The sequence below is a fragment of the Macrosteles quadrilineatus genome, unplaced genomic scaffold (genome assembly GCF_028750875.1).
Source record: "Macrosteles quadrilineatus isolate MER2022 unplaced genomic scaffold, UCM_ALF_1.0 Scaffold_3__2_contigs__length_128488019, whole genome shotgun sequence".
In the NCBI taxonomy this organism is placed as follows: domain Eukaryota; kingdom Metazoa; phylum Arthropoda; class Insecta; order Hemiptera; family Cicadellidae; genus Macrosteles; species Macrosteles quadrilineatus.
In genome coordinates, this window is record NW_026542596.1 from 38,739,691 (window position 1) to 38,749,312 (window position 9,622).

The window sequence follows — 9,622 nt, forward strand, 5'->3', positions numbered from 1 at the left end:
AATTAATTACTTACGGTAACATTACAGTTGGTTTTGTTCCATCTTAATGTTAACAAACAGTAGAATTTGACGAATATTATGAATTTTCTCTTACAGCACAACGTTAATAATACCTAAACGTTAATAACGTATAATACAACGTTTAGATATTATCATTTAATAATAATATAATGTTACCTTCTAACGTTCCAAAATGGTGTAGTCATACGACGCGTTTCGTCAACACAGTGACATCATCAGGTGATCCGCTATCGCTTCGTCTTGAACATTAACACAAAACAGTCATAACACATATCACGAACACATATTTACTACATTTAAGGACCGATCGGTATTGTCGTCGCTGTGGCCACAACTCGCGTACGCACATGATTAATTCTGGGCGACGACTGTAGTAATTATGTGTTCGTGATATGTGTTATGACTGTTTTGTGTTAATGTTCAAGACGAAGCGATAGCGGATCACCTGATGATGTCACTGTGTTGACGAAACGCGTCGTATGACTACACCATTTTGGAACGTTAGAAGGTAACATTATATTATTATTAATAAAAGACGTTCCAGTAGTAGGAATGAATTCTAATTATCATTTAGTTTACACGAGTATACTAAATGATATTACCTACTGGTATAGCATGTTACATACAGGGTGATTGATATAAGTGTGCCAGATGTTTTATTCGAAAACTATAGTGCCTTGGATTTTTTATTTTAAGAATTGTCATCAAGTCGAAAAAAATATTTTAGCCCCCATTTTTCCAATATGGCCGCCAACTTTGAAATTTCTTATGGAATACCCTGTATTTCTGTAAAAAATGTAGTATTAAGACAATTTTACTCATGTGTTTTTTTTTTTTTTTAATAAACCTAACCGTTTCAAAGATAATAATGGTTAATGTTATGACATTTTGGCATGAGAAAGAGTTTTGATAAGGGCCTAAGCAAGCATGCCAGCTGTTTTTTCGAAAACTATTCGAAATTTTACAACTTTAACCATTCCTGCATCCTGTAGCTCATGGAGTAGAAATGCAAAAAATAAATAATTAGTCTTAAAATTGTACATACATACTAAAAAGATAATAAAATACAGAGACTTTCAGTTAATTCTAAAGTTGGCTACCTTTTTTCAAAAAGGGCGGCCATTTAAGAAACACTTGAATCAATAATTTAAATATTGTAAGATTCAATATCGATACTATCGAATACTTTAACTACCCTACTATTTCCGAATCCGGCACTATTGGCTCAGTATTTATTGAAAGAATCCAAGTTTTGTATCAAGAATTGACAATGGATAGTGATATCCTTAATCCATCAATATCGACTCGTTTGCAATTAAAATGCCAATACCGATGTGTTCACATGTACCCATATCATGTTATATTGTACCCTGGTATTTGCAAGTTTAACAGCTATATGTTTTCTCTTCGTTATTCATAACCCTATTATTTTGATTTTATTGCCAAAGGATGTATCAACTACAATGACAAATTTTATTACATTCGTATGATTTTCACATAAAACAAAGTTAACAGTATTATGCTTCGTTGTTATAACAACTAGAATTTTCCAACCTTTATTTTGAATAGGACGTAATCAGGTTTTATGGGTAATCTTTCATCTTATAATATCAAATCAAAGTGATTATAACTTTTAAAAGCTTCCAGTAAAGACTCTAAAACGTAAGCAGCAATGAGCTTTATCTGAACGACGAAGCACGTGTTGGAATAACGATGCAATTAAAAGTTACTGCGAAGTTACAAACTTACGTATGGTTATAAGAGTATAACTGTTACGATCCCCTCTGTCACAAATGACCAAGTCAGCCGTCAATATTGCACGAGTAACTCCGTATTTATGACTTCTATGAAACAGCATAAGCTTTGATTACGTAGACCTTGATTTTTAAGGCTACTGCACAAATGCAGTAAAAAGGAAGCAAATTTTTTAAATGATCTATATTGACTGGGACGGGTGGCATCGTCCTGTAATCCAGCTACTAGGAGGTCACGAATTGTGGATATTTATAGGCATGCACTGAGGATGCGATACTTGTAAAGAAAAAAAGAAAAAAGTAACTCTGACTTAGACTCTCATATATTTAAATGTTATATTTAAATATATTTGCTCCTTGCAATGCTCTCAAATGAATTCTTTACAAATGTTGGTTGCCCCTGGGTTGGAAGAACTCTAGAAAATAAAAATATCAGACAGAGCTTTTTGGCAGTGGAAGCTTGATGTTATTGAAAAATATGAGTGGACCCTGCAAAATATAAATATTCCCCAAAGGTCCTTAGGGGACGCCCCTGGCACTGTTTGTAGTTCTTCCAATAGTAATACCTTTAATGAGATCAATTTACCAGTCTTAATTCTACACTGAATTTACTTGCTCACTACTACACTAGTGACTAGTGTTGCACTTAAAAGGTGAATCTTTTGTAGTGGCTTATGATTTACTGAATTACCTTTTGTTTATCAATTAAATACTATTGCATATACTAGAATACCAAGGTTATTGAGAACTAAAAGTGAGTAACAATTGGAGTTTATTGCACAGAATTTAACAATACACTTATTTCAGTTTACAGTCGTTGTTGTGTTCTTTCAAGTAAAAATGACCTTGAGATACACAATCAGTTGGAAATTTATTGAAACTGTTGAATGGATTTATCAAAGGGGAGGTATGGTGCGGTTTCACACCGATCTCGAAAGTATCAATGGAAGAGTGGTATTTAATCTAATGGTTGAGATGACCTGTACCAAGCAAATCCTTTCGTTGGCCAACGATTAAAAACGAAGGTCGTCTCGCAGTCCAACTGATTGAACAATATTGTATTCAATCGTAGTAATGTTTATCAGAATGTTGCTTTATTATTTTATAGCTAATTTGGCACTTTGGTGGTTCATCTATGTTCAAACTGGCACAACTTCCAACAACACTTCCGTATCAATCGAACCAGCTACCTGCTCCCTTCTCTGATAATAATTTGTTTCCCCCAAAAGATACTGACTGTGACACTCTTTAAAAGAATTGTACCATTTGCTCAACAATGAAAATTAACAATGACTCTGTGTAAAATTCCAACACTATAAAAATCTTATTAAATAACTCTGAATTGCCCTATAAAAACATTTTTACCTATTTATTCTTAATACTATAGGGTTGTTACAATCTAATTAATAAAGCGGATTGCTACAATATGAATGGATGTGAAAATCAGTGATTTGAATTTGAACCCGTGAACATGTGCTTACTCTACATGAAATGACAAAACAAGACAGGAAAAATTTGCAAAAGTGCGACTCACTGAAATCTTAAATTAACAAATAAATAACACAAATTTCTTACAGTTTGGACGTCCACAAATATGACACAAATAAAGGGGAAGGGATTGGGAAATGTAACTAGCCGGTATTCTACAAGACGCGATCAATTGAACTCGTGAAACGAACGTGTAATTTTCAAATGGCGGAACTGCGTTGGCCGGTAACGAACTTTTTCACTTTCTGACAATGACACTGATACTAATTTCCAATCGCGGGGCAATTATATCCCTTAGGGATATAGGCTGTACGATTTTAAGGAAATTTAAGATTGCCCGACCAAACGCCGCGAGATGAATTTAATTTCCACGAACGAAAAACAATTTTACCGAACTAGCTACGATGAGATTTGGATAGGAACTGGCCCTGCTGGAAGCAAGTGACCATCCGGCTAGACCTTATCCCCTCTCCTACTTTAGTGCGTGGTGCATTCTGGTCTATACTGATCTATTGTTTAAACCAGCTGACTGTTCTTCGCGTTACCCTGTATTGATTTGTTGCCTTTTTACAACAAAATCGGTACAAAATGCCCCCTAGCAGAAAAAAATGATCCGTGATCGGCCTAGGACAGTCCAACCTATCGTACTACCTCGGAGCATTTTTGGTCTAGCCGGTGGACCACGACGATACACATGAACACAATTACAATTTACAATCAACAATAACGACAACAATAATCTAAATTATGGTAACGATAACACTAAACTATAACAATGATTCTGTGTAAAATTCCAACACTATAAAAATCTTATTAAATAACTCTGAATTGCCCTATAAAAACATTTTTACCTATTTATTCTTAATACTATAGGGTTGTTACAATCTAATTAATAAAGCGGATTGCTACAATATGAATGGATGTGAAAATCAGTGATTTGAATTTGAACCCGTGAACATGTGCTTACTCTACATGAAATTACAAAACAAGACAGGAAAAATTTGCAAAAGTGCGACTCACTGAAATCTTAAATTAACAAATAAATAACACAAATTTCTTACAGTTTGGACGTCCACAAATATGACACAAATAAAGGGGAAGGGATTGGGAAATGTAACTAGCCGGTATTCTACAAGACGCGATCAATTGAACTCGTGAAACGAACGTGTAATTTTCAAATGGCGGAACTGCGTTGGCCGGTAACGAACTTTTTCACTTTCTGACAATGACACTGATACTAATTTCCAATCGCGGGGCAATTATATCCCTTAGGGATATAGGCTGTACGATTTTAAGGAAATTTAAGATTGCCCGACCAAACGCCGCGAGATGAATTTAATTTCCACGAACGAAAAACAATTTTACCGAACTAGCTACGATGAGATTTGGATAGGAACTGGCCCTGCTGGAAGCAAGTGACCATCCGGCTAGACCTTATCCCCTCTCCTACTTTAGTGCGTGGTGCATTCTGGTCTATACTGATCTATTGTTTAAACCAGCTGACTGTTCTTCGCGTTACCCTGTATTGATTTGTTGCCTTTTTACAACAAAATCGGTACATACTCCCTGGTGTGGATTAACGTCCGAACGAGTGAGTACTACGACTATCCGCTGCTAGTATACTGTGGATGGCTTGTTGTAAACACATGTTACAAGTTTTTTGTTTACCTTTTCCTTGTTTTTTGTTCAGCCAACATGGTTACTTGGCCACCCTTTAGGCCAATAATAAAATTTTGACTTTCAATTTAATTCTTTTACGTAATTAGGATTTGTTGGCAGTTTTAACTGCATTAAACGCCTTTTTAGGCTAGAAGTATACTATTTACAACATTTGAAGGAAATCTTCGAAGCCGTATTCGAGATCTTTGTGCAAGCATACATATAAGCTTACATACAAGCAGACATTGCTCATATAAGAGTATAGGATTGTATTTTTTATTCAGTTAGCGGGCTATTACAAATATTACTTGTTCACCAAATTCATTGAAGCCAGACTTAGCGAACCATCTGACAGTAAAGTATTTAATCTGGAATCGTTCAGTTCAATTGTCAAATAATGCATATTGACAGAATTTTTCCAAAAAATATTTTTTCGGACAGTACAACTGACATAAATAAGAACAATATAATAGGATTTTTTGGAAGAACAGGAAAAATGCTTTTACACACTCAGGAGGCAGGCCTGTTGTGTGAGACTCCTGAATTGACCAGGCTACACACTAAAAAAACCCTCTACCCAGTTGGATACACACATGGGATTGTTTGTCTCATTAATTTAGGTTACGACGAAGCACGTGTTGGAATAACGATGCAATTAAAAGTTACTGCAAAGTTACAAACTTGCGTATGGTTATAAGAGTATAACTGTTACGATCCCTTCTGTCACAAATGACCAAGTCAGCCGTCAATATGCACGAGTATCTCCGTATTTATGACTTCTATGAAACAGCATAAACTTTGATTTCTTAGACCTTGATGTTTAAGGCTATTGCAAAAATGGAGTGAAAAGCAAGCAATATTTTTTTAATGATATTATTAAAAGTGAATTGCCTTAAAAATATAACTAATTATTTCCAGTAAAAATTTGTTTAACAAATTTATAAAATGTTTTTAAATGCAAACTTGTCTTCAATGCATGCAAATGAAATTTACACTTTGAGAAAGTCTTTGGTATATTTTTTAAACTATTTTGGTTTCCAAATATCACTTTGTTTTTCTTTTAGGATTAAAATAAGCTTCGTCGCACAAGTATACTGAACTTATAAAATTCAAAGAAATCCGCCAATTTATGTTCTTAAATCAGAATGGAAAGGTTAGAACCAGTTAAGACAAATAATATTTTATTGATTGATTGCGATTGATTACGATTCACCTTACATGATTGTGAGGATTTATACAACCTTTCAACACATATTGAATGCTCTTTTTGACATATAATACGTTTTTTGCCAAGCTTAAAGCATACATTAAGCCTACTACCACAATGAAATCCAGACTTCAGTCAACTACATAAATAAGATTAAACCAAGTTAGATATGCTATGGAGGATGGCCTGTAATACAGAGTAAGTTGTCTTTCACCAATATAAGTTGTCTGTTTTGATAAATAACTTAATCTAGACTTTAAAATGGACTCTGATTCATAGATTCATGGCAATGGCCTACGAAAACCGCTATTTATGTTTAGAACTTGAAACAGATTATGAAGATCAGATTGGTCCACTATTAAACTCCAAGACTAGATATGCTCATTCACTTACTATGCCTAGATATGAACATAAGGAAATGATCGCTTGGTGCGTCATAGACCTACTGAACCGATTCCAGCCCGGTCATTGTTTGAATGATCTGTGATCAGTTTGTTCAGTAAGATAACATCTGATCAGTCTGCTGTCTTTTGCCACTTCAACATGAAGGCTTGGGCTTTAGGCTTCATCGTTCTAGTAGCAGGTTAGTTAACGTATTCAAGTTGTATTCAAGTTTGATAAACTTCTAATTAATGTCGTTAGGCTATAATAGTTAGTATTGAAAGCCGACCTTAGGTAAAAAGTAAGTTCGATTCGTGCTTAACCGTTATTTTATGTGGAAGCCACGTGAGCTACGAAGGATTTTTCAGTGTTATGGTGAGCCTTTTCTAAAAGTGAGTTAATGTATTTTAACGCTTTAAGGAAAGATTGTGGACATGTTCGATTGTATAAAACTGCAAATGTATTTTTTACAAAATCGATTTCCTAGTCTCGTATCTAGTTTTGTCTATGAAGGAAGGATGTTTGAGTAAAGTAATGTTACTTATAGGAAAATATATCTGTTAAAATGATAGAACAAATTTAACTGGAATAATCATGTTGAAAAAGACACGTAAGGTTGTTTAGTATTATATCTTTACAAATAGGTAATTGGTAGTCTTGCTTATTAACATTTTAATTGAATTGCATACATATCAATATGTTACAAATAACTTAGTTGGATTAAACAGAAAATGTTTGTATACCTAGCTATAGGTATTGTTGTAAAATGTAGCATACTGTGAAAAATACTAAAAACAACTTTTTCTATTATAAGAAAAGTATGCATCGACGTTAATATTCTTCAGCATTATTGTAGATGTTGGAGCTCAATTTAGCCTACCTTATCTTCTAGTGGAATGAATATTTTTTGCAATTCACTTAAGAGAACATTATTCTATTTGTGGGTTGAACACCATTACCGGTTGTTTAGAAAGCTTGAGAGCACGGGATAGTTTCTGCTGAAGTAGTTTTCTTTGTTGGCAGAAACTGTGTATCAAGATGGGTTTTCGTTAAGGGATTTATCTTTTTTCCAATAATTCCATGATCAGAATTCCTCAAGCTTTCTAAACAATCGGTAATGTAGTATGTTTTCTGTGGTAATGGTGTTCAACCCACAAACAGAATAATTTTCTCTTTGTCTCGTTAAGTGAATTGCAAAAATATATTCATTCCACTTCATCCTTATATCTCAAGATATTGAGAAAAGAAAAAAAGAATTACTATACTAATTATAATGTATGTAAAATATCTTTAAATATCTACCTCTCTAAAAATTGGACAGTTTGGGTTTGAAAAAACTTTAAAAATAATGAGTTACATCACTAATTGATTTCAAAGCATAAACACCTACGTTTTACAACGAGACAATATTCACCTAATTATAATGAAACACATATTCAAAATATAAATCATGTGAAACATTGAATTCATTACTGTTGCTGATAAAGAGATAAACAAGTTTTACAAATATTTATTATCATCCTAAAAAGCTAATGATTTTTTACAAAACAAGCAAACAATAACAGTAAAGTGAAATATACAAAACTGAAATAGTGAAATACTCACAATGTATTTACATAGATATAAAGACTTTGTCTAGAAAGTTAAGTTTTAGTTTTGAGTTGAGCCTTTTGACGAATCTCTTGTTTGAGTATTCAAATGTCTAGAGAGTTGAGCAGCTTCTATGTCAATTAGCAAGTGAAATTTCTCCAGAGAACTAAAATCCGTTCAAACTCGTCCTTTCCCAGCTGGTTGTGGTTAAAATGTGCAATTAAAAGTTGAGTTTAAAATGAGATTTTCTATTAATCTATTATTATTGTATAAACCATTAGGGGGAAAAAAAATTGTTTTATGACTTACAAAATATTACACCATTAAAATCTATACCTCAAAATCATGATTGCTCGTAAACATCAGATTCTGATGTATATTTTTACAACATAAAAAGTGAGGTTTGAATTTTTAGTTACAACCATCACATTCATTACAATTAAGATTAACTATCCTTAGCTTTTACTTCCCCAGTATATCTTTATTCTAAGAGTATTCAGTAGCATTGAGCACTTATTTTTCTTGTATCAATTACTGTACGAGACAATTTAATAACTATACTTGTATTTATACAAAACTAGATATATAAGCAACTAGTACAGTAATCATGAGATAGATGTCGCATAACAGTGAACATTATAGAGCATAGTTATTATAAATTTGTGAGGAATATCTATGATCTGTAAAATATATATTTGTATAATTATATATTTTGTATATATTATATAACCATATTTATTTTCTAAGTTGTATAGTTCTGTACATGAAAATTTAATAGTGTCACATTAGTCTTCTTATGTTGTATATTCTAAAACTAATGAAAGTTGTCAATTAATTTTACTTAAAATATTACACAAAAAATATAAAAGTGACTTTCGATTAAATTTATTGTCCCCCGACTACAACCCAAGTTAATTAAAAAGTGTCAATGCAAAAAAGAAAACACATAAATCAATGGAGGTAATGTTCTTAAAGCTTTTCATGGCGTGATATAAAATTTATCAGCAATAATCGACAAAATAACAATGAAACATTTGATTTAGGTGAAAACAAGAAAATCACCAGTCTTTGTTAAACCTAAGATGAAACACGAGTTGTTTCTATCCGTTTTAAGCGAAGCTGGCACTCGAAGATGAAATATTTAGATTAAACGTGAGACAGGAGATCCATCACTTTAAGTCTCAATCTTAGAAACACCTCTTGTGGGGATTTGATCGCCCCCGCATCCTCAACTTGCTGTGCATTCCAATAGTGCTGTTCATATTATAGTCGCATAATCTCCTAATAAATATTACAACAAATAATGATAGTGTTGTGGAATTTTCTCAATATTATATGATAATCCAGTCATCTTGGATTAAATATTCTAACTTATTTTTCCTACCACCATCGACTAGCCTATACACAGATAGATTTTCCATCCAATATACAATTTTGAAGCCAAGAAAATAGATGACGTTCAGGCCATCTCACAAGAGGGTACTAGTGTATTGGGTTAAATATTAATTGAAATCCACGCCAA